The sequence below is a fragment of the Globicephala melas genome, chromosome 6 (assembly GCF_963455315.2).
Source record: "Globicephala melas chromosome 6, mGloMel1.2, whole genome shotgun sequence".
Lineage (NCBI taxonomy): Eukaryota > Metazoa > Chordata > Mammalia > Artiodactyla > Delphinidae > Globicephala > Globicephala melas.
Window position 1 is genome coordinate 97,604,877 of NC_083319.1, and position 25,462 is coordinate 97,630,338.

At 50.6% G+C, this 25,462-nt stretch overlaps 1 protein-coding gene across 4 annotated transcripts in view; it reads right to left on the reverse strand.

Annotated features, from left to right (window-relative positions):
* Positions 1–25,462, reverse strand: part of LZTS1 (leucine zipper tumor suppressor 1) — a 49,293-nt gene that overhangs the window by 17,648 nt on the left and 6,183 nt on the right. The gene's annotated exons all lie outside the window — the stretch shown is intronic.

The following is a 25,462-nucleotide window of genomic DNA, read 5'->3' on the forward strand; positions in this document are numbered from 1 at the left end:
GAGAACTTGAATGTGGACCTCAGCTTCCACGCATCATGCAGGATCTTAGTTCCCTGACCAGGGATCGAACCCGTGCCCCCTGTGGTGGAAGCTCGGAGTCTTAACCACTGGACCACCAGGAAATTCCCTCAGCTTCCTTTATGTTAAAAAATTTTTATTGGAGTACAGTTGATTTACAATACTGTGACCCTCAGCTTCCTAAAGGAAGAAAATGACCCTCTTCCAGACCTGCTCTTGTCTCCTTACTGAAGGAAGCCCCGCCTACCATGGGAAGCCCCTTCCTCTGGGCCCACAGTTGCTACTCAGCTCACTTGGCACTCAGCCAGCACAGTCTGCAGACAGCTCTTGCATTACTGAGTTTTTCAGAAGTGAAGGGTTATCTCTCCAATGATCTTTAAACCGCCTTGAAGGCCAGGATGGCGCCAAAGCTTCCTAGTATCTGACATCGTATTGAGTATAGTGCTAAGAACACAATCGGTGCTAAATAGATGTTTTTAATAAAATCAGCTCACAGGGAGCTCAGGCATTACTGGCCAAGCTCGTGGAAAGGAGGACATGTGACTTCAACTGGGGTCCCACACATGTGGATTGGAAGCCAAGTCTACAAAACTAGATTCCAAATCTGGTTTCAACCCAAACTTTCATCTCTTGGACTTCATTTGAGTCACCTGGTCACCTTGGGAAGAAGGAAATTTACCCTCTCCTTGACCTCCTACTCCTTTTCAAAGTTTTGGGCCAAGACAAAGAAATATCAGGCAGAGTCTCTGTTTTCAGTGGGTTGGTTGAAAGACAAGGCAGATACACTTAAAAAGAGTTTAAAAGGCAGCACCAGTATAACTAAAGATGCAAGATGAACTGGCAAGACTGTGCTGGATTAGAGCCAGCTCTCTGCCTCCAGCACGTGATAAGTTTTTAATTTTTTCTCTTGTTTAGAAGTGAGGTAAAGATTCTCACTCTACTTCCTGCCTGTTATGGACTAAATGTTGTGGCCCCCTAAAATTCATATGTTGAAGCCCTAACCCCCAATGTGATGGTGTCAGGAGGTAATTAGTTTTAGATGAAACTGTGGGTGGGGTCCTCATGATGGGATTAGTGCCCGTATAAGAAGAGACTGGAGCGCTCTTGTCTTCTCTCTCCCTCTCTCCCCATGCCACTGCCCCCATCCTCCCCTCCTTGCTTCCTCCCTCTCCCTCTCCCCTCAGTGGGAGGACAAAGTAAAAAGACAGCCATCTACAAGCCAGGAAGAGAGGTCTCACCAGAGACAGAATCTGAAAGTGCCTTGATCTTGGTCTTCTCAACCTCCAGAACTGTGAGAAGTAAATGTCTATTGTTTAAGCCCTTCAGTCTGTGGTACTTTGTTATAGCAGCAGAGCCGACTAGGACACGGTGCCCCCCGCCCCCCCCCCCCAGACACCTGGCAGAAGATGCTTATCTGGGCCGACAGGTCACCCTGTTTCTGGCATTGTCCTTTCCTTACATTCGTCCCTCCTGCTTCTCTGTCCACATGGTGCTGATAGCCCCAGAGTGTGCAGATCTGCCATTCTTTGTGGGGAGCTCTATAATGGATGGACACTCGGTGGGAAGTCAGGGACTCAGAGCTCTAATCCTGGTTCTGGGAGACCAGCAACCAGGTCTCTTTCTGGCTCCATCTGCTGTGACTTGCCTGCCCCTTCAGGTAAACTCCCTCGGGGCAGGGCCTGTGCCTGCACAGTTGTGGGTCCACAGGAGGGAACCGTCATGTACGATGCATTCATCAGGTCCCATCCATGGAGTGAGCTCTACCTGCATTATTGCATTAGGCCCTCGACAGAGAATCACAGATTGATGGATCTGTTTTGTCATCTGGCAGAAGAGATAACCTTTCAGCGTCTCAATTTCCTTCTGTGTTAGATAAGCACAGCTGATACCCACCTCACAGAGCAACTGTGAGGATTAAATGAAATCGTGTTTATGAAAATGCTTGACCACAATAAGAAGAACAGTACACGATGGATGAATTTAAACCAAAGTGCTTGTGAAATAATAAAGCAGTACGGAAAGGTGCTAAAACTAGATCCTCCTATATCATGAAGTTAAAAGAGCAGGTCTTTAGGGAAGGACTACATACCCCCGCCCCCCCCATCTCCCTGTGGTGGCAGGCTGGGACTTGGCAGCTGCCAGACGGGCCTCTCAGTCTCCAGGAGGGTAGCTGGGGCTTGCAGAGATGTGACAGCAGTCCCGTGGCATCTGCCAGCTGGGCTTGGGGTGGGGGGTGCTGGCTGTACTACGCTGGTGGGCAGGCCCCCAGCCAGCTCCCAAGCAGAGGTCTCTCTGGGGCTAAATGGGGCGCGTGCCCAGGATTAATTGACTCCCCTTTCAAGATGTCTCTCCTCCTGCCCCTCTGCCCCTCCCCTCAGCATGTTGCCTGATTCAGCTTTCCTTATCTGGAATTCCAGTGCTAGTATTCCTGTCCTTGACCTCTCCTCCCATTTGCTGTTCTAAAGGAGGGTCAGGGCAGGGGTGAGCCTGGGAGCTGGTTAATCATCTCAGCCTAGTCTGCAAACCTCCCAGCGCTTGGCTTGCTAATGCCTGGAGGGCTCCACTTGCAAAGCTCAGTACATTTTCTGTTTTTTTCTTTTTTTTTTTGGAGCGAATGGATGAATGAAAGAGAGGCGGGGATGGAGGAGGGAGAGGGTGGGGAGTGTGGGCAGCGTGAGGAGAGGTTGAGGGTGCGGAGTGGGGGCAGGGGCCCACGCGGCTCTCAATTAAGTGCACTTGGGTTCCGTGGAAAGGCAGAGTGAAAGGGAAATCGCTGGCAGGCTGAGTCATTCCACTGGGGTGAACAATCGGAAGCAATTCTGCTTCCCACTGCTGGGGAGGAATCAAAAGCCATTCTGCCCCGCAGCCTTTTGTGTGCAGGCCTTGGTGCTCAGCTGCTGGCGGAGCCTTCCTTCCACTCGGTGGGCAGCTTGTGTGCTAGCAGCGCTGATTGACAGTTCTCCGCAGGAACACTATTACCCACCGATCCCAACCTGCCCTTCTCCCTTCCAAAAATAAAGCCACAGTTACATGCAAAGCTCATGCAAATTTAACCCCACAGCTGCTAGTGCAGCGGCTGCTCCCACATGAGGGAGCAGAAGGCGAGCCTCATGCACATTCATGACTTGGGTACCACCAGGCACCAGGGCCCTATGAGCTGGGCAGCACCGGTGAGGGGAGCTGCTTCTCCTCCTAGCGAAGGGGGCAGCATCTAAAGAACCAGATCTTAAGTGGGGGAGTGGGTGAGACATCCAGGAGGTCTGGGAATCTGGCTGGACTCCTTCCCATCTCCCCTGGTCAGAGATAAGGAACCCAGGACCACTAGGACTTTGGAGGGCAGAATGCAGGGGACAGATGGACACCCTCTCTGCCTAACCCTTGCCACCCTAGAGTGCAGACTGAGTGGGTACCTTTTGGAAGGGCAATTTGTAGATACTAGGTCTGCATCAGAACCAACAGGGTCTCGGACAGGGATTCAAACTTAGGTTTGACCTATTTACCATCTTGGTGGCTCCCTAAAGGATTCCGAGTTCAGGTTCAGGTTCAGTAGGGACGAATCTGTATTAAATTAGCCATGTGGGCCCTGGGCTTAGGAAAGGGCAGTGGCGACCCACTGTTAGCTATGTGACATCCCTGGTCCAGGTACCAAAGTTGGTACCTGGTTAGCCTTTGGCAAATCCTATGACCCAGCATCTTAAATTCAGTGGGAGGTGTCTCAAGTTCCCTCAGGATCCCTGAGGCTGTGGAATGCCTTTGTGGCTCCACCTCTACAGAATTTTGACCCTTCCTTTCTCTGACCCAGCCCCACACTGTGGTCCTTTTCACTCTTCAAACCAGGTTCCTTGGTCTGAGGAAAACCCAGCAGGGGAGCGACCTCACATTCCATATAATCACAGGAGCCAGGGAGAGGGAAAGGCAGGGATCCTCTCACTAATGCAGTGCCACTTGAGCAGAAAAAGGGCTCTAGACCCCTTCCATGGCATCACAGAGACACCCACCTAATTACTCCACCTGCGTATGAGGCCTGTCCTAAGGGGGCGGGAGCCCCCGGGCAATCTGCAGGATGGGAAATAAGTTGGTACCAGATCACAGGTGGAAAAACAGAATGCAGAAAAGCTCTTAGAGCCCAGAGGTGCTGCTTCAATGTTCCATGATAAGAGGCCATGAGGCCCAAAGAGGTGGGGTGACTTGTCCAAGGCCACACAGCGAGGCAAGAGCAGAGATGGGGCTGGAAGCCTGGTCTCCTGGCTTCCTAGCCAGCTTTCTCCCCACTTACAACTTTCTTTAACAAGAGAGAAGGAAGGGCTGGAGTGAAAATATCATTCTATGCTGCGAGGTACTGCTTTAAAAATACTCAGATCAAAGGATCTGGACCAAAGATGAAATGAAGTCCCCCACCCCGCATCCCAGCAACCTGTGATGTGTTACCATCAGCCATAAACAGGGGCCGAGGGCAGGTGAGAAATGGTATCTTTCCACAAAAACATCAATGGCAAACTGGAGCTCATAAGTTTGGTTGGTGCAGGGGCATGTCAAGGGACAGAGGTAGCAAAACAGAGTAGAAAGAAGCAGGCAGAGTAGAAAGCCCTCAACCACCTACAACATCCCTGGGAGAGCTCTGCTTCAGGAATAGAACAGGGAGATCTTACAGCAGAAGGCACTGAGTCTTCTAGAAGGCAGGTAGGTGTGGGAGAAGGATGGCGGGTAGGTGGAGGAGGGGAGTGCTTGTCCTAAAGAAGCTCCCCTTCCCTCCTCACTTCTGCCCTCATCCCCACCACAGACTGGCTTTTATACACACTGAGTGTATTCAGTATGTGTGAATGTGTACATGGGGTGCAGTGGAAGGGGGCGGGGGGAGTACCTGGTAGGTTTCAGAACTCAGAAGGGGATTGGAATTGGGGAAACCCTTGCTCTGGATGCCGGAAATGACCTAGAATAGCTTGAAGAGCTTAAACTGGTCCCTTAGGGAGTGTGCCTTCGGTATTTGGAGTTGTCCATGTGCACCTGAGTGTGTTTTGTGCGCTCAAAGCCATGGCCTGTCTGTTGAGATCTCTGTGCACAGCAGGGGAACACGCCCCCCTCCCCGGCCCCGGGCCGCCACCGTTCCTGATGAGTCTCGACATGTCCCGAGTTAATCCTCTCTTGATGCATCTGATGTGTCTAGCTGGGGAATTCTGACTTCTGTGTCACCTCTGCCCTGATTTCTCAGCCTCCTGCTTCCTCCTCCAGGGCGTGCTCCTGGCGGTGAACTGGAAGCCTCACATCCAGCAAAGGAGCCTCTGGTGAGCATCAAGCAGCCCCCCTACCTTCCCGGAGCCTGCGGCCCCCCTGGCCCTGACAGTGAGATAATTAACCTCTCTTCCAAGCCCAGGGATCCCACAGGGCTGGCCCATGGCTGCCCCTAAGTCCTCACTACTGTCCACTCCACATCTGTGACACTTTACCTGTTAGGGGTACTACCTGACAGAGCCACAGGTGTGTAAAGGGGCTCTGAAGTGCCACGTGGAGACGCTGGGCCTTGGAGGTCCCTCCAGCTGCGCTCCTATCCCTCTTTGCCCTTCATGTTCCAGTGATGCTGAAGAGCTCCTGGTTCCCTAACTTGCCTCTCAGTGCTTTCTATCACACTCCTCCCTCTGCCAGGATGACCTCCCTGACCTTGGCTGCTTCGCGGGGAAAGACGGACAAGTACCCTTCCTCCCCCGTTGCCTTCTTCAATGTGTCTGAAGGAAGCAAGGCCAGCTCTACACCCTGCTAGCAAATCAAATCCAAGACCACAAATACCCCTCCCTGCACTCTGGGGGAGGAAGAGGGCTGGGCACACGGCAGCTGCTGCTGGAGATCTCAGAGCAGATGCTGAGATCTGGGCAGGAAGAGGGCACCTCCACCTGGGGGTTCTTAAAGAGCCCTCTGCAACATCTCCTGTGCTGTTGTTTTGAGCTGGTATAGCACATTGGGTCACCCAATCTCCCAATGCCTCTATGGACAAAAACCATATCTATTTCATTGGATTTCTATGAGGATTAAATGAGCAATGTCAGTAGAACCCTACACTCAGCACCCAGTACATCGTAAGCACTCAATAATTGTTAGCTATCATTGTTCAGTATCTCAAACACTATTCATCTTTCAAGGCCCGCCTCAAGTGCCGCCTCCTTCCCAGATGAATTCAAGGCATGTCAATCTCCAGATTCTTTTGGACAATGGATCTCAAAGTGTGGTCCCCAGACCAGTAGCAGCAGCTTCACCAAGGACCTTGTTAGAAATGCACATTCTCAGGCCCACCCAACCCAGACTGCTGAGACCCAACAAACTGTGTTTTAATGGCCCTCCAGAGGATTCGGAGGCAGGCTAAAGTTTGAGAACCACTGTTCTGGTATTTTCTTTGTATTCTATGATCATACTGATTATAGCCTGGCTTGAATTACCCTCCTCGAGGGTAGGCATCATGTCTTATAGTCCAAGGAAGCTAGGGAAGTCCTTGTATTTTGAGTTCCATGAGCATTTTAATTAGATTTTACCTGAATAATTCCTAACCTTGCACCTCCTCCCCATCTTCCCCATCTGCTCAACCTTCCTATCCACCCGAGGCCCTGGGGAAAATATTACTCCACTCAGTAAAAGACTATCTCCCTCCCTTCCTCCCTCTCTCTCTTCCATCTTCCCAGGTGGCCACTTGGGGCTCATAAAATTGACAGTGAGTAGAGAGTAGGGGTGGAGCACACTTCTGGAGTGTCAGGAAACTCCAGATATTTCAGAGTTTGGACGAGGGGTATAAGACATTGTCCCTGCCCCGGGACTGTTATGAAGACTTCTTGGGCTGAGCTGTCCTCTCAAAATGCAAAACCAGGGCACAGGTTCTGGATCTCATTCCCTAGCACACAGATTCCTTCCAGGATACCCCTGAGTAGCTTGAGTATTGTGACCCATTGCACTGTAGCCAGGTGGAAAAGAGCAGAGGGTACCAGGACTTCCCGATCACCATTGTATTGGCTATGGGGCTCCTTCCCGGGGCTTGTGGGCAGTGTCACTGAAAGACGGGGGTGACTACAGCCAAGGAGACATGCATGAAGCATCAACATGCCAGCCAGACTTGGTTCTCTCTCTGTCCAACTAAAGCCACTGATTCGCAAGCATAAGCTTTCCCAAGGACACAGAAGCTTTGAACACAGCACAGGCTGTAGGTAGGGTGACCATATAATTTAGACACTTTAAAAGCGAATAGGATCACTAGTATTAAATACACCAGGACAGCAGACATAAACTGGGTTGTGTGGTCACCTTACGTATCAGCCATATTTCCTCCCATGAGCACCAGGCCAGGGGTAAGGATGTCAAGGAGGGAGTCTGACATCTCTTGAGCCCTTGTCCCCTCCCCTCAGTCACTTAGCATTTCGTTGACTACACAAGGGACAAGGAATGGGAAGCAGCTAGGAAGTAGTGAGTCCCAGCCAAATGGACCACTTACCAGGTGCTTTGTGTACAGTGGTCCGTAGGGAGCTGTGGCACCATATACTTCAAGCACCTTTGCACTGGGTCCTGACCTCATCTGTCCTCACAGCAACCCTGGGCAGGTATTGAAAGCAGAGGGGTCACAGCTAGAAGAGCTGATTCTAGAACCCAGGACTTGCTGGTCGTGGGCCAGAGTTCATCCGCTGCCTCAGAAAGCCTAGTCACAGGCTAAGCAAGGTGAAGGCAGGATTGATACACCTGGCGGGGCAGGCCCACCTGCATGTCACCTCCCAGTACATGTGTCAGCAGACGCTGCTGGGAGCACCCCTGTCTTTGTTCGACGTTCCCAAGTATTTGGTGAGCACTTATTATGTGCGTATAATGATGATGATGGTGTGTCATCGTCAGGGCCCTGTAGATAAAGCAGTGAGCGAACAGAGTCTGCCCTTACCGACATGTAAAATCATGTCAGGAAGTAACAAATCCAGCTTGCCTTCAAGGCCCTGTACAGTCTAACCTCAATCTCCCTTTTCTCTTCAGCTCCCATTGTGGCACTTCCCAACTGGTCCCAATACACAGGGTCATTGACACTCAGGGGTGCACCTGACATCAAGAGTGACCTTGCCAGCATCCCTGAAGCCCTCGGGATTTTCCTGTCTCCATGCCTTTGCTCTTGGGGCTTCTTCCCATCTGAAGCACAGCCCCTTTCTCTCTCTCTCTCTCTGATCCAGCCCTCCCCAGTTTCTTCTGCTCAGCAGACTTTGTATTGTTGGGCAGTGCTTTTGTCAGCTAGATAGTGAACTCCTTTGAGGCCAGATTCTGAGGGACACAGCAAAGGATCAAGATCTCCTAGTAAGCCTGGGCTTTGACTACCGACTTTTGTACTTCTCAAGTCGTATCTATTAAACCTTCTTCACTCTAAGCCCTGTACCCACCTCTGCATCTCACCCCCTGCAGGTGACTTCATTTCTACAATACAGAGCTAAGTAGAAGCATTGGGAGGAAACGCCCTCAATTCCTTCAACTCCTAAACTTACCTCCAATTGACACGATTCCTGCCTCTTTTTGCCTGTCACAGTGAACTGTCCTCGCATCAGGCTAAGCCTTCCAGCCGTGGTATGATTCCATCAACTCCAACCTTCCTAGACGTCTGGTTCTAAGAGTTATGTTCTTTTCCCTCTATTTCTTCAAGTTCTTGCTTTCTGTTATTCTCCCCCACGAGCACTTAAGCATGCACGAGTCTACCAACTCCAAAGAAACATACCAGCTCTTGAACTCCATTTTCCCTCCAGGAACCATTGTCTTTCCTCCTGTGCACAGCCAAGCTTCTTGAGAGAGAAGGCTATCCTCACCTTTGCCCCTTGCTCCTTCCCACTTGGCCTCAGTCTACAAACGCCTGGCTTCTGTCCCTACCAATCCACTAGAACTGCTCTCCAGGGATGTTGCTAAGCCAACGAATAACTTTTCAATAATTATCAAACTTGACTTCCCAGTCACTCCATATTTTTTTTTCCCCACTCCATCCTTTTGGAGATACTCTTTCCTTGGCTTACATGATATTACAATCTCTTGACTTTCCTCCTATCACCTTTGACCTCTCTCACTGTCACTTTTATTTCTTTCACCCTGAAATGCTGGTGTTCTTCAAGGGTCCATTGTGAACCCTGTTCTCTTCCCCTGGTTGGCCCATCTTTTCCCATGGCTTCAACTGCATCCACATGGTGATGAATTTTGGATCCAGGTCTGCAGCCCAAACCTTTCTCCCAAGCTCCTGACTTGAATATCCAACTGCCTGCTGGCCATCTTCACTGGGATGGGCTGACACATCTGAAACTAACATGTCCGAAATGGGATTCACCATTCTCTCCTCCCTGCCATTACCCACCTTCCCCCCACACGTCCCTCCTTCTGGGCTCCTAGGCTTGGAGAATGGCACAGCCCAGCCAAAAATCTTGATTCTGAGAAATCTGACCAAGCCAGGAACCCCTGATTCCTTCTTCTCTCTCACTCTTATATCTGATCAGTGACTAAGTCCTATCTTATTACTGATTTCCCTGCAAATCCACTGCACTGTCTTAGTCTAAGTTTCTATTCTAGTTCCCTTGGGATATTGACAGGCTTGTTTTTTGCTCTTTTCCAAGCTTGCCCAAGGATTCCCTAATGTGGCAGAGAAGGCCTTCGAGATTAGGACTGTTTATCTTGTATCTTCATATTATATGGTACTACAGCCCTCCCTTCCCTCACCTCCTCCCATTCTGACCGACTTGAGCTCTGTAATTGTATAGTATCTTCCACTGAGCTTCTCTCAGGTTTTCCCACACTGCTCCCTACACCTAAGTCCCCAGGACTTTGCTGAGACAGGGCTTCCAGTCTGAGGCCTTCCTACATGTCCTCAACATACCCTCTGCTTATTCTTATCACGGCCTCAATCACCCCACAGTGCAAGTCCTCTTCATTCATGTCTCTTTCTCCACAGACTATAAGACTGTTTTCTTCAGTGCTGTATTCCTAACTCCTAGCATCGTACATAGTCTACAGTTCCACAAATGTTTGCTGAATGAATGGAGAAGCATATGTTTAAAAATCGTACTCTATTTCAGGGTGCATGGGTTCTGTGAGCTGCGACACCACAAAACAGTTCACAGCGGTGTTTATGAAAATTTCATCCCTAAGCCCCACCCTGGGGGGGGGGTCCCTGGAATGCATTAGGCAACCTGGAGCACAGCTGTGACCATCCCAGCCCTGCCACGCTCTAGAGGAGGCTCCTTTGTGTGGCACTAGTGCCTCAGTGGCACCCTCGTCTGAGTGTCCGGACCAGGGCTAGGGGCGTGTTGGAGTTTGTAGGCCTGTGTGTTAGACCTTCGTCGTGCACTAAGTGAACAGCTTAATGATTTGACCTGCTAATTGTGTGTGTGCGTTGCATTCAGTGCCCCTATCAGTGTTGGGTTTTTCTAAGTCATCTATACTCTGAGCTCCACTTTGTGCAAAGAATCTGGGACTCACAGAGTGACCACCTGTCCTGTTGTGCTAGGAACTTTCCTAGGATGCGAGACTTCAGCCCTAGAACTGGGAAAGTCCCAGAAAAACTGGGATGAGTTGGTGGTCTTATCGAGTCTGGAAGTTGGGATTAGTACAAGAGAAGATTGAATTAGTCCTGGTGATACCCTGACCTGCCCCTTGGCCTCTGAGTCGCTGCCTGGGGTGATGTGATCAGAAACCAAGGTAGCGTGGCTGCCTCCATTACCTCTCAGGCTGTGATCTTGGGATCGTGGAGGGAGCTGTCTGTCGGGCTGTGTCATGAATTGGGGGGCAGGGGGCAAAGAAGAATGTGTATGGAGGGGATAGGTGAATCATTAAGTTGGGGGGGAGAAAGAAAGGGAAGAACTGAGCATATGGGTTGGCCCCCATCCCCATCCTTCCCACAGACACCAGAAAGACAGGTAAGCAGCAAGTGGGGGAAGGGCCTGAAAGAGGTGGAGGAGGTCTAAGAGGATCTGGGAGGGGAAGGGTCCAAAAGGCTGAGGGCAAATCTCAGGGGAGGGGAAGAGCATGGAAAGAAAAAGATGGAGAGGGAGGAAGATGGAAAGTGCCATTTGGTCCAGTCTGCTCTGGAGGGACCAGACAGGGATGCTGGGCTGGGGGTGGGGCTTCATTGTGATGTAAATGCAGTCATAGTGAGGAAGGGTGAGGGTTCACTGCAAAAACAGCAGTGGAGATGAATGTAGAGATTATATCAGAGCTGCTGGTTATGGAGATCTGATTTCTTTTGTGCAGATGTCACATTCCGGGTAAGCTGTTATTAACTAGAAGAAGTCAGGGCTTAGCAGAAGGGAGATGTGTGGTTGAGTGCATCTTAGCATGTCAGGAGAAATCACGTAGCCTGCAGAAATGAAGGCAGCTTTCAGGGACAGGGGCACATTTTAATAGGAAGAGACATCTGTAAAGCTAGTAGCTACTACTCTTTCTTCCATTACCAACAAAAAAAAATTTTTTAAATAGTAATATATAGATAGATAATGACAGCACAATTAAACGAATAAAAAACCAAAAATTAAAACAAAAAACAAATTTAATTAAAAAAATAAAATAATTTAAAATAAATAATGAAATCCTGGGATATAGTTGTTTTGGTTTATTCGTTTTTTAAAATTTTTTAAATTTAATTTTATTTACTTTTTTATACAGTAGGCTCTTATCAGTCATCAATTTTATACACATCAGTGTATACATGTCAATCCGAATCACCCAAACTGTCCTAAAAGCACCTACCTTCTGCTCTGTTTCTACCCACCGCAGAGCCAAGAATCTCATGCAAGGTTCCCAATGACAGGATGTATCTGGGCCCTCTGGGTCTATTGCCAATCCTGGCTTAGCGCAGGGTTTGGGGCTTCTGGGACTGGAGGGAAGGGGGCAGTAAGAGATTGTGTGTGAGAGCCCCTCCATGCAACCAGGAGCAGCCCGTGCCTCAGCAAAGAAGGGTAGAAATAGCCCCACTGACTGTGAGTCCCTTGGAATGTCTCACCACGGTATCATTTAGCACAGTGCCTGGCACACAGTTGAGCTCAATAAATATTCAGTGAAGGTGTATATAAAATAGATACCCAACAAAGACTATAACACAGGGAACTATTCTCAATATTTTGTAATAACCTATAAGGGAAAAGAATCCGAAAAAGAATATATATACACACACACATATATACACACACATACATATACATATATATATATCATAACTGAATCACTTTGCTGTACACCTAAAAGTAACAGAACACTGTAAATCAACTATACCTCAATAAACAAAGTTTAAAATAACATGTTTTTTAAAAGTTCAGTGAATGAACGAATGAACTTCCTGACTTAGGTCTCTCCTAGCGCAAATGGATCTTCCCCATTGCAGCAGCTGGAAGTTTCATTTCTAAAACACAGACCTGATTGCTTGAGGCTGAGATCCTTTACAGCCCTTGGCAACAATTGTCCTAATTTCCTTCCTCAGAGACCTGCACTCCCAGGGTGCTCATGATTCCACATGATCTGGTCCCAGCCCCCTTTTCCAGCTCTGTTCCGCCTTTCACCCTCCCCTGGCTGCTCACCATTTCCTCCAAATACCACTCAGCACATCCTGCCCTCAGAGCCTTGCTCAGGCTGTTGGCTTAACCTAGAATCTCTTTTACCACTTGTCCCTGTGACCCCAGCCTTCAGCCTGTGATAACCCACCCTTTAAAGTCCCACTCAAATATCATTTCCTCTGGGAAGCCTTCCTGTGTCTTCCTTGCTTCTTTGTGTGTCATTTCACAACAGGGGGCCTGGAGAGAGCTGATGCCCCACACTGATCTCACCTTCCCTTGCTAAGTCTCTCGTTCTTTACCTACATCCTACACTAGTTTTTGGGTTTCCTGAACACTAATGCTGTTTTCTGTGTCTCCACAAACTCGGCCAAACGACTCTTAAAGGAAGGAGGAAGGGAAGCCAAAGAGGTTGGAAGAAGAAATGTTAGTGGGTTGGTATTTAAAATGGCAGATCCCTAGCTTTTTGCCTCAGAAATTGCTGTCGTCAGCACTGAACTTCCTTCTCCTGATTCAGCTTCTAACCCAAGAAGTAGAATGGCTACTGAAAGAGTGGCGCTGAAGGAGCCCTGGACCACCCTCCTATCAGGGCGGTAGTGAAGATGCACTCATTCCCTTAGGCCCACCCCCCCCACCCCACCCCCACCCTGTTTCATCAGAGAAAAGAATTGGCCTTGACCCTCTTAGAGCATACCACAATCAGGCTGCGCCCTTCCTCCCGCCTTAATCTGCCCAGTAATAGTGCTAATTGGAGGGACTTGGGCTCCTTCTGCAGCCTTGTTTTGTCAGGCGTAAAAGTCCTCTCTAATTTTCTGGATGCGGATACTGTTCAGGCTGGCACCCTTCCTCGCGAGTTCCACTGTCATTCAGGCCTCATGAAAGGCCCCTGCAGCTCACTCATTCACTGTACTTCATTGTCCCCGACCGTTCATTGACATTCATTGGGATAATTCCTCCCCGGCGGCACATGCATGGAGGCGTGTGCACATGTGTTCAGACCCCATGTCCCATTAGCAGTGAGGACACTTGAAGTAAGAGGGCAGCGCCGCCTGAATGCAGAATCACCCTCCCCCTCTAATGGCTGGGGAGTCCACCGCACTAATGTGATTTCAAGAAGGACCAGGAGAATTGGTGGCCTCTGCGGAGCAGGCAGGGAGGAAGGGTCGGGGGTGTTCCTAGTCTAAAACACTGTCAGCTACATCACTCTGGACAGATGGCTTTCCCCTCCCGTTCCTCCCAGGACCAGCTGGTTCTGGAGACCCAATCTCCACCCTCCTTCTTGGCTGTTAGCCTGGCATTCAAGGCTCTTCAGAAGATGGCTCTTAAGTGCCTTCCAGGCATTTTTGCTGCCTCCTGCCTGCACTGAATTCTACTCCAACCAGCCAGGTCTGTCCCTATGATCCGTAGCTCACACTTGCTTATATATTCTCTCCAATCACTGCTTAGGGACTGCAGTAATTGGCAGAACACTGCCAAGTGTAATGGCAGAACAGTTGTTCCGTCTCCGCAACTCAATGAAAACAGTGTCTTTCAACATTTTTAAGGTAATAGTTAACAAGATGGTTGTTAGGATTATGGAGAAAGTCATTAGAGGCAGCAGAGCAAAAGTAAGTCCATGAAATAGATGATATAAGAAAAAACAATCAGTGGAACGGTGGTGTTTTCATCATGGCCTAATTCTATCACCTGCGCAGCAAACTACAGCCTCAGCCCCTTACCCACCTAGCCCCAGAATCAGGCTCATTTCTCCCTGATGTACTCTCTTGAGTAATGAAATCCCACCACCAGGCCTTCCAGGACCTACTCTAGCCCTGCCCTTCCGTGAAAGACACTCCCTGATTCCCACCAGGATTCACAGTCCTTCTGATGCCCATGGGCTTCTTGGCAGTACCCTCAACCGGCACTTAGAAGGCCTCTGCACGTGCACATATCATAACTACTCAGGTGAGAGCCCCGATTTCTGGAGGCAAGAAGCAGGGGCTCATACCTCTGTAACTCCCCAGAGCAAACTGTGGGAAAAGTCTGCACAACCAGCAGCTGCTCCCTGGGCTTCTAGCTGGCGGTGCAGATCGGTGCTTGCTTGCCTTGTGAGAAACAATGACGTTTGTTCTGCCAGGACAGATAGGACCCGGTGGGCCATTGCTCTTGAATGGGAGCATCTTGTAAGCAAAAAAGCAGAGGCTTTCAGGTCAGACTGATGTTGACTGTACTGTCACTGGTCATTGACTACTAGCTGTAAGGCCTTGGGGAAGCTACTCAACTGCTTTGAACCCCCAGCTTTTCCTTTTGTGTTTGTAAATTGCAGTTGAATTTCCTGGGCTAAGAAATTCTTTATTATAATCAGTGGCCCTATGTATTGCAGGAAGTTTAGCAGCATCCCTGGCCTCTATATACTAGAGACCAATTGTACCCACTCTCTGCCTCCCTCCCCTGCAATTGTGACAATTAAAAATGTCTTAGATGTTGATGAATGTTTCCTGGGGGCACAAAATGGATCCCAGCTGAAAACCACTGATATGTATACCCTGGGGTGGTTCTGAAGATAAGATGATGTGATAGCAAATGTAAAATAAAGTATCTGCATATAATAGGTGCTCAATAAGTGCTAGTCCCATTTGAAATTTTAAGTAGAATTTGGCATTTCCGCTCCACCCTCTGGGGCTTCGGAAGTGGGTGGCGTGGGGATGGCTCTAGAGAAAAGCTCGGTAGAGGATGTCTGAGCCCAAGGACCTCTCCAGTGGCTTCCCTGGTCTCAGAGGAGAGATTTCATGGATGCTTAGGTGTCTTGGAAGTATCTGATGAGAAAGAGGTGGCGGGAGAACTCCCTGGTGGTCCAGCGGTTAGGACTCCACGCTTCCACTGCAGGGGTCATGGGTTCAATCCTTGGTCGGGGAACTAAGGATTTTTCGGCGGTGCAGCCAAAAAAATAAAAAATTAAAAATATAAGGAAAGGGGTGGTGGACCTGGAGGCCCAGAGGGGCATGCAGGTTCAGCAGTTTCCTTGAGAAGACTTTTCCAAGCAGGCAGCCCATTTCTGCTTCAATTTCTCCTCCCCACCTGGTTGTTCAGGGGAGACATATGGTCCATTCCAGACAAGGGACCATGGCTCACATAGAGAAGCAGTTCATACCAGGAAGGAGTGTAGAAGTACTGCTGAGATGCTAGCTTGGCTGGAGCATCCTGGCTGTACCGCAGGCCCCCGAGGACAGACTGCTGGCCTGCCTTGTCCCCAGCACATCTGGCCTGTGTAGCTGCCAAGTTCTGTCTGCCCAGCTCCAGGCCTTTCCACTGGGGTGGGAAGACGGAGGAGAGAGCTCTCCAGAGGCTGCACTTCCTTCTGGACTAGAATCCATGGAAATCTTCCAAGTGTACAGTTGGGCTTTCATGAGAGGTAAAACTGACCCAACATAGGGAATCTCGGAGTTGCTCAAGCTATAGCTACCCCCTAACTCCTGCATGGGCTTTTCGGTTTAGTTTTGTTTTTTAACAGTGGAATAGTAATGACAATGGACAAGAGGCTTGAACTTGCTCCTCTGGGCCATCGACTAGTGTGGTCTTATATGGTCTTGAGTGAGTCATTCTCTCCAGGGCTCCCCTCAGTCATCTGCTCGTGGCCAGTGTGGTAACTGCTCTCACCAATACAGACACTTTGAGAGGCTCTGGTGAGATCAGTGACCAAACATGCTTTGAGTGGAAAGAAAGGATTGTTGGTGTACACCCACTGCCAAGTTCAGCCTCATGCTGAGGGAGCACAGGTCACAGCACAGCCATTTAGAGGGAGTCACTGGATGTAAGGACCGAGCTAAAAGGGTGAGCACAGACCAAAGTGGGCCGTCTCTGGGAGGCCGGAGAAGACTGTCCTCTGAAGATTAACGAGGTCACCGTGTTAGAAGCTGGGAGCCCGCAGCCCTCAGCTGGAGAAAGGGGTCCAGCAGAGCAGATGAGGGGGGCCAGCAGAGCAATGGATGAGGGGGAAAGAGTTTATTGTGTTTTGGTTTGGTTTTAATCATGAGAAAGGGTAAAAGATATGTACGTTTCACATTTTTTTAAATGGGAAGTTGAGATTCAGAAGCCCCAGAGGTGTGTTCTTCATGTGGATGTGTCCCATGCATACGGAGCTGTGGTCCTGACCGGGTGGGTACCTGGCGCATCTGGGGTTCCTCCCTCTGCACCCCCTGCTTTGTCCTCCCTGAGTGCCTGCATCATCTCTGCTTGGCATGTGGCAATAACCTTTAAGAGGGCCTGCACCTCTCTTCCCACTAACCCTTCTTCTGCACAAAGGTCTTCTAAACACAGATTTCAACACTCACATCACTTGTCTTCCTGATAACCTTTCCTGCTCCCAGGGCCTATCTCATCAAGACCCACAGCAGCATCTGATAGTGTCAGCAAACCTCTCTTTTAAGACGGGAAATCAAAAGGCTTGTGTTTGAAACCTATCTTACCATTGACTTCCTCATGGACAGAACTTGGCCAAGACTCTTAACTCTCTGAGCCCCCTTCTTATCTCTAAAAAGGGCATAAAGATCTTACATGTGACCTCATAGCTGTGCAGTGAGGATCAATGACACGGTGGATGTGAAATGGCTTTACAAACTGCAAAGTGCGGTACCAACATTCCATCCTATTCAGGTCTCCGGGACCTTTCTCAAGGTTGATTCAAGGTGGTTTTCTTATGGTTCTTGTGCTGTTTCTCTCCATCGGGATTCTCCCTCCTTTAATTGGCCCAGCAAATCCTGCCCTCGAGAGCTCACTGACTTTCCCAACCTGATGTTCTCCTTCCTTTACTAACTGCACCCTTAGTATCGAGTCCCTGCCGTGCCTCAGTTCTTCTGCACACAGGTAAGAGTTAGCAAGTCCCCAACAAGGTGCTTGGGGTTTACCCGTTATCTCAGCCCCCAGAACTGTGAGAAATGAATGTTTGTTGTTTAAGCCACCCAGACTACGGTATTTAGTTATAGCAGCCCAAGCTGACTGAGACACTCAGTGAGAAACTAAATCTATAAACTCGCCCACCTACTCTTTCTCTCCCTCCTTGTACTCTCCTTTCCTTCCTGGCTCTCGAGTGTTCCTGAGCTTGCCTGGTTCTTGACTCAGCCTCCCTATCTGGCGGAGTGATGTCACCTTTAGGACGAGGTTGGCAGTGAGGCCTCAGTAGTGCCCAGAGGTGGAATGGGAGGGAGAAGGGGGAGGGGGAATGCGGTCCTGGCTGTCTTCCTCTCCCTCAGGCTACCTGTGGCTAAGCCACCACCAGGCAGGGTAGGGTCTCCTCCACTCAGCTGCTCCCGGTGGGGTCCTCGGGGCCAGGGGGGGCTGCACTATCTTGCTCAGCTCCCCTCTCCCAGCCTCCAGGGCTTGGTCTTCCGCCTCCACTTCAGCTCTTTTCGTCCTTCCCAAAGAGAAGAGCGGGTGAAGCTGTCTGTGATGACAGAGCACTGAGCAGGGCTTCCTTCCCACTGTCTCCCTCCCTCCCCCACACAGCTGGGGAATTCTTGAGTCTCTGCCTTGCTGAACAATCAGGACCTGGATGCCGTTGGGAGCCTCCTCTGAACAGGCTGATGGCCAGCCTCCCACAGCTCAAGAAGGAGGTCACCGCTGCCCAGGAAAGGCTGGGTGGGGGTGGGGGACAGCTGCCCTCTCCTTTCACCTCCTCTGGCCGGAGGAGGATGCCCAAGCTGGACAGCAGAGTCCAGGGATGTCAAGCAGGGGGACAGAGCTTCCTCTTAAGCTCCCATCTGCTATTTCCTTAGGTACTGGACGGAGCGCTCTATACACAAGACTGGATGCAAGCTGCACCCCAAGGTGCCCTGAGAAGGAGCAATAATATTATCCCCATCTGACAGATGCAGAAAACGAGGCCTCAGGTTTTATACCTGGCGAGTGGCAGTGCTTGGCTTTGAATGTGGCTACAGTCAACAGCGCACTAGTCCTTTATCTCCAGTGGTGTCAGGGTCAGGCACGCAGCCATCTGCCCAAGGCAGACCTCACCACCAGCCGGGGACACCGGCTCCCACGCAGGCTTTGCCAGCTCCTCCAGATATCACCCTAACTCTGGTCCCTCCTTCACCAACCCTTGTGCTCTGGGTTAGGTCTGTAACCCCCTTTATCTCCTTTCAGCCCTAGTCTTGGGCCCCTGACGCAGCCTCTCTAAGCTTCAGTTCCTTATCTGTAAATTGGGACTGACAGTAGTACCTACTTCATAGGGTTTCTGTACTTACTGAGTGAAGTTTTATTAGTAAAGGAATGAGGATATAATTAAGAGGTCAGTAAATGGCAGCTAGGTTTTGTTTTTTGTTTTTTTTAACATACGGGTCTTGAGATGCTACTGGGGTCTAACCCTAGGCTCAATCTCTTGATATGTTTTCCTCAACTTTGCAGGTCCCTAGGCTCTATTTCTTTTCTTCCATTATCTAAAGAAATGGGGACACTTCCATTTTGGGTCTTTAGAGATTAGATTAAAAAAAAAAAAAAGATGAGTAATCACCTATCAATTGTTAGTCAGAATTGCTCTTAAAGTGCTCAGAAATCACCAATAGACAGTAAACTCCCGAGGACACTCTGATATCCCTGGGGACTAGCACAGAGCCTCCCAGGCAGGAAGAACTCAGCATATTCAAGGAGAGAAGATAGTCACAAACACGGTATGTCCAGCCTCTTGTCAGGGTAGTACAGAGGGTTAGAAGCTGGGGTGTAGCTAGAGCCACCTTCTCATGCCCGCCCACCCCCACCCCCAGCCCCAGGTGTGGATGAGATCAGACGCCTCTGTCTTCCCTGGAGGCATTTCTGTGAGTCTCTGGCCCTCGTGTCCATGCTGGCCTCCTCTTATCTCTTGCGTCTACTGTTCAGCCCACACTTTCTGCCACTACCTCCTTGAGGAAGACTGAACAGGACCTCCTGTGGGCATCCTTTTCACCTGAGTCCCGGGAGGAAAGAGGGGAGGACAGAGTGGGGGAATCCAGGGCACCACCTCCACTCAGTGGCTGGGGGCAGGGAGAGCCACTGAGTGGAGGAATGGCCCAGAGGCGAGTCCCATGCTTCCTTTGTTCTGGGCAGCTCACTTAGGTCTCTTCAAGCTCCCTGAGTCCTAGCATCTGACACCCCACAGCTGAGCTGGCATCCCCTCTCCCAGATGTTCCTAAAAGCCACGTGCCTTCTCCCCAACAGATCCCAACATGCTAGAATGGAGAAATTGCTGGACTCTGAAGATAGGATCTAATGTCAGATCAGGTAGAGGAAATCACCTCAGTTCTGTTTTCTGCACTAAACACACACACACACACACACACACACACACATCCACAGAGGAAGAGGAGAAAAAAGGCAATATTGAGCTCTCCTGGAAGGAGCATTAAACACCAGCTTGCTTGTTTCACTTGGGAGGATTCTGGTATGTTATCCTGGAGGGGAATGTGTGTCCCAAACAGGAGCAGCTTCTCCTGGGTCCCCCAGGTTGCCTGCTCCCGTCTTGTTTAAATGCCATTTAGGCAGAATAGATGTCCCTCTGATTTTCCAATGCAGCATTCGATCCCTCAGTCTTTTGCTTTCTCCTATAGGAGCGTCAGCCAGACCTGGGCCATCTCGCAGCTGTACATCTCCCATGAACACAATGCAGAGAGAAAAGTTTCATTTTATTTTTCTTTCTCCCCCTTTCCTGACCTTATGTGCTACCTAATCCAGAAAATGATCCAGATGGGAAAGACATTGGCTTTGAAGCAAGAGGCAGGAGGAAGGAAGAAAGGGGCGCAGGATAAACCCCTCCTATCCAGCCGTTCACCCTGGGGAGAAATCCTCCCCGCCTAAACTCTGTCCCACACATGTGCTCAGGATGGTGTTGCGGGGTCTTCCTGAGGCAGAGGGAAACCCCGCTGACCAGCAGGACCCCTGAGCCCTCACCTCTCCCCCCTCCTCCCCTGCACACGCATTTGGCGTAAGCCAATGTGAGCCAGAGATCCACTTTCAGTGCTGAGTCTTGACATCAGGGCGTTCAGTGATGTCTTGCTCATCTGTTCTACATAATTTCATTAAGTCAATTTTAATTTAGTCAAATTGACAAGGGGGATGGAGACCCAGAGTGACAGAGGTGTCAGGGATTCCCTCCCATATGTTTTTAGCTACAACTAGCCCCCTTTGCCAGAGTAAGCAGATAAGGGAAGCTGTCACAGGTGGCATCGCCTGACCCCTTGGACATGTGCCTGGACCGAGGGCTCGTGACCCTCCTGCATAGACAACTCAGCCTCCTGCTGGGTTCCCTTCCATTAGAGCTGATGGAAAGGGGATGAGACTGACATAAATTGAGCTCCTAGTATGTTTCATGTGCTTTCACTTATACTGGCTCTTGTAATTTCCATAAAAATTCTATGTGGGACACAATACATTTTACAGATGAGACAACTGAGGCTCAGACAGGATAAGTGACTTGCCCAATGCCACACAGCTATTAGGTGGCAGAGCTGGGATCCGAACACGGGTCTGTCTGATTCCCAAATACACATTCTTTCTGCTGTCCCCTCGCAAACTTGCCCACAGGATTGGCAAGCATGAAAAAACCCATGCCTCAGCTTTAGGACTCACCTGCTCTCTCTACTAGGACTGTAGGTTGCATTCAGGTGAAGACGAACTGCTCTGGGAGCCTAAGGGCACAGGGCATGGGCTGGAGTGTTTCCTGGAGGAAGGGCCTGTCTCCAGGTATCACCTCACTGGAGACTTCACAGGACATTGCCACAGCTTTGCCCCTCCCTTGGCTAGCTGGGTTTTCAGCAGGCAAAAGGGAAGCTCTTGGGCAGGTACCTGGTTGAGGAAACTTCCAGAGGAAGGTGGGGAATGGTGTTCTGAGAGGCTCAGAGCTGTGGGCAGGGGATTCCTGGTACCCTGTTCTTCTGAGACTGAAGGAGGTCCCTGCTTGATGAGAGCTGCCTCTCCTGACACTGGGATGCACACCTGCCTCCTGCCTGGGAATCTCTCCTGATGTGGCATCAACGCGCTGGTGGTCAGTGTGGCTGGGGGCACCTGCAATCCTCCCGTTCTGTCTGAGTTTGCTTTAAACTGAGTACACATGATACAGAGGCAAAGACCTTGTTTTTCATTTTTGAAAGGTTTTGAAAGGTGCCAACTGGTAGCAACAGCCACTGGCCTCGTAAACCTTCACCGTCATGTCAGCCGGGAGCTCCTCAGAACACTTAGAACAAAGGAACCGGCAGAGGAACAGAAGGAAACAGAACATCTGAAGCACTCAGAGAAACAAGAAGGAAGACAAGAGAGGAAAACGGAGGCCGTGGGTATCAGCTGTCACTGGAGTGCAGGGAGAAACCCACAAAGATGACTGAGAGCATCCCACTACTGACAAGCTCTCATACGTCCCCTGGGGCAAACCTGCCTGACACCCCAGGTTTGAGGATCTGATGAATCCTACTGGCCCCCAGTCCTTGTCCACAATTAGCAGTGGGTGAGTGCAAGGTGTCTGAAGTGGGGCACCAATCCTGGTTCTGCACTAACCAGCTGTGGGACCCTGAGCAATTAAGTCCCTCTCCAACCCAGGCCTCTGTCTCCATCCATTAAAACAAAAAAAGGTCCCCACCCCCTCCCTCCATGATTCCTTCCAGGTCCAAAGCTAGGAGGTGTTCCCTATGTCTCCTGTTATAAATAGGGCCTAGACGCAACACATCAACCTTTGATCTTGGACTAGGAACTTCCCTCTCCTTGAAGCCTTGGCTACCCCACATTTCCAGGCTGCATGGGATCTCTGGGAATGTGTGCTATCAGCTAGGAGATGGGAGGAGGCTAGAAAGGTGTTCTAATAACTAATGGTACTCCTAGAAAGAAGCCTCTCCACCTGAAATCCATCCTACACTCCACTGACAGATGAACTTCCGAAAACAAAGGTCTGTTCCACACCACTCCTCTGCCTATGACTCCAGTGGCTCCCCACTGCCTACCAAGTCACATGCAAACTCACGAAAGGCCCTCCTCGACTTGACTCAACTTGCCTTTGTTTCCCTGCCACTTTCGGTCCCTTACCTGTGCCACCTACTCCTCCCATCTCTTCAAATCACACCCAGCCCACAGGGTCCTTCTCAAATTCTGTATCTTCCAAGAAGATGTTTTAGACCAACTGGGCTTTGTACTGTGATTTTTTAAAATGTGTCTGTCTCTTGTCCCAATACCAGGCCAGTGATGCCCCCCGGATTTCAGCAGAGTATTTGATGTGAACCTACCATTCTATGACTTTAAAAGAATTGAACTAAAAGAGAATTAAGTGGGTTCCTGGGGCCCAAAACGGCAGCTCTTAGAGCTAAGTAGAAAAAAGACTTGAGGAAGAAGATTTTGAGGGGTATAAAATGGTGTTTATGGGGATTCCCTGGTGGTCCAATGGTTAGGACTCTGCGCTTTCACTGTCGAGGGCCCAGGTTCGATCCCTGGTTAGGGAACTAAGATCCCTGCAAGCTGCATGGTGAGGCCCCCCCCAAAATGGTATTTAAGGGTCCTTTCCACCCTGAGATTTTGTGTTCTATGCAGAACAGGGGTGCATTGCTTCAAGGCAGGCTCTTTAGTTTCCCGATAAATCTTGGAACCCTGGCCTCGGAGGTCCTGATACAGCTCTAGCATAGAAATGAGTCCATCACCCAGAGAAGCTTCTAAGTCAACACTTGGCTGAGGCCCTGCTAGGAGGCCAGGGGAAGCTGAAAGCCTGGTGCTCCTGGTTATTCTGGTAGATGAGATGTCATCTCGGGAAAAGCCAAGCATCCTGCCCCTACCCGCCCACAGCCGGTGCAGAGCCTTTGAGCCGGGCAGCTGCAGGCCCTCCGAGGGGAGGAGTTCAGGCAGCTGGGACTGCTTCCTGGGCCCCTTGGGGTGGAGCCCTCCCTTCCCAGTGCAGGTGGAGGCTAGGGGCTCTGCCCAGCGGCTCTTGTTTTCCCCACCTGCCTGCAGTGCGGTTTGTCTACTGGCGCCGCTGAGGCGTAGGGGCTGGGGGAATTTGATCAGCCAGAAGGAGGAGGCTGTCTCCCCAGGATGTGAGCACAGCCTAATCCCTCCCCCCCCCCCCCCTCTGGGTGTACTGCTGAGATGCCCTGCCAGGCGGAGGAGCAGAAAGGAGCCGAGGCTGAAGTATCTGAAGGTTGCAATAAATCAGGGAGATGCCCCGAGTCCTTAAGTGTCCTTCTGAAACTCTGCTGCCCCTGACCCCGTCCCTGAGGTGGTGAGGTGGACACAACCCAGGCATCCTCCAGACACTCGGGACAGAGCTGCCCCTCGGCGACTGGCAGAAGGTCAAGGGTGGCCTCAGGGCTCCTTCGCCCAGACTTGTGCCCCTTGACATTCTCAGTGTGGTTCCCCGCTGTCCCTGCCTCCCTAGATGTGTGGAAGCTTCTGTTCTCAGGGTTTGCCCATTATCTTCCTTGAGAAAAGGGTGGGAGGGAAGGAAGCTGGGTTGGGGGGGCCCACCGGGTTTCAGGGAAGCTTGGGTTGGCACTGAGTTCCCCTTCCAGCCTCTCCCTGGGAGACCAAACAAACGTTATCAGGGACTCAGAAAAGCTCCTGTCAAGGTCACTCTGCTCTGCCTGATGCTGTCGCTGCTGTCACACATGAGAAGCGACTCTGTTGTCCACCCCCTGCCAGCCCCAGGGCACTGCCTGGGCTCTGGACAAGCTCTCCAAGACAGCCCCATCTCCTGGCTGGAGATCACTCCAGCCTTCAGCTCCAGGACAGAAGGCCTCCAAGTTTCTGCTTCCCTCTCTGGTCTGTCCTTCTGTGATATTAACCCTTTCCCTCCCTGAAGTTTCCTCACGCAGATAGTAGACCAAGCCATGAAAGCTCCCTTGTGATTCCTCCTCTTCTCGTGTGCCTGGGATCCCAGACCCCATGGCCACTGGGCAGCACAGGGAGATCTGAAATGGCTGGGTAGGAAGGGCCACCGTAGGCCTCACCCCCACCAGACTCAGCCATGTTGGGGGCTGAGCCCTGACTGTGTCCAGGGCCTGGTGCTACACACTGGAGGCATGACACACTTTCTCTTTCAAGAAGTTTATCATTGGGAATTCCCTGGCAGCCCAGTGGTTAGGACTCCACACTCTCATTGCTGAGGGTCCGGGTTCAATCCCTGGTCGGGGAACTAAAGATCTCACAAGCCACACGGCACGGCCAAAAAAAAACCAGAGAAGTTTATCATCTAGGCAGGGAGGAAGGACAGAAGCTAAATTTTAATACATGGGAACAGATGCTCAAGGGGCGTGACAGTACCTATTGGAGAACTAAAGGACCAGACCAGGCAGGGGCAGCCCCAGTAGCGAGGGCTCCCCTCTCACCCTGAAATGCCTGGGTCTCCTCCTGGTCTCCTCCTCGCCACTGGGCCAGCACTCGCTCACCTATGGCCCACTGCCCCACCACCCAGGGTGACTGGGGTCACGGGAACAGGTGTTGGCAAGCCCCAGCTTTGTTTCCCTGCCTCCTTCGATTTCTGTTACCTCCTTCCCTCTCCCCTTTCCTTGCGTGCCTATGCTCAATTCTCTCTCTCTTCAGCAGGAATATAATGTTCGGCTGCTTTCCACCCACTCTCTGAATGCTGCCAGGGAATAATGACTAAGGTGGTGGGTGGAAGTACAGCAAGTTGAGACCAATTTAGCAATCCAGGGTGCCAGGAGGAGGGTGATTTAGCAGCAAATAGCTTTGCAAACAGCAAGGAGAGTGAAGATGCCCCCAGAGCCAACAGACCAGCGAGCCAAGTGCGCAGCCCTGCCCGGGTGCCCGGGGCCGGGATTGCCTCAGCCACCTGGCAGTCTGTGCATAAAGGTTAGGTCAGGCATGGAGCCGGGTTTGTCCTGAGACACGGACTGATTTTCAGAGCCATGTTCACCCCCAATCTCAGCTCTACTCTTGACACCTTTGAGAGAGGTGTGTCCTTGTACACCCCTGGGGCTGGGAGTTTCATCCAGATG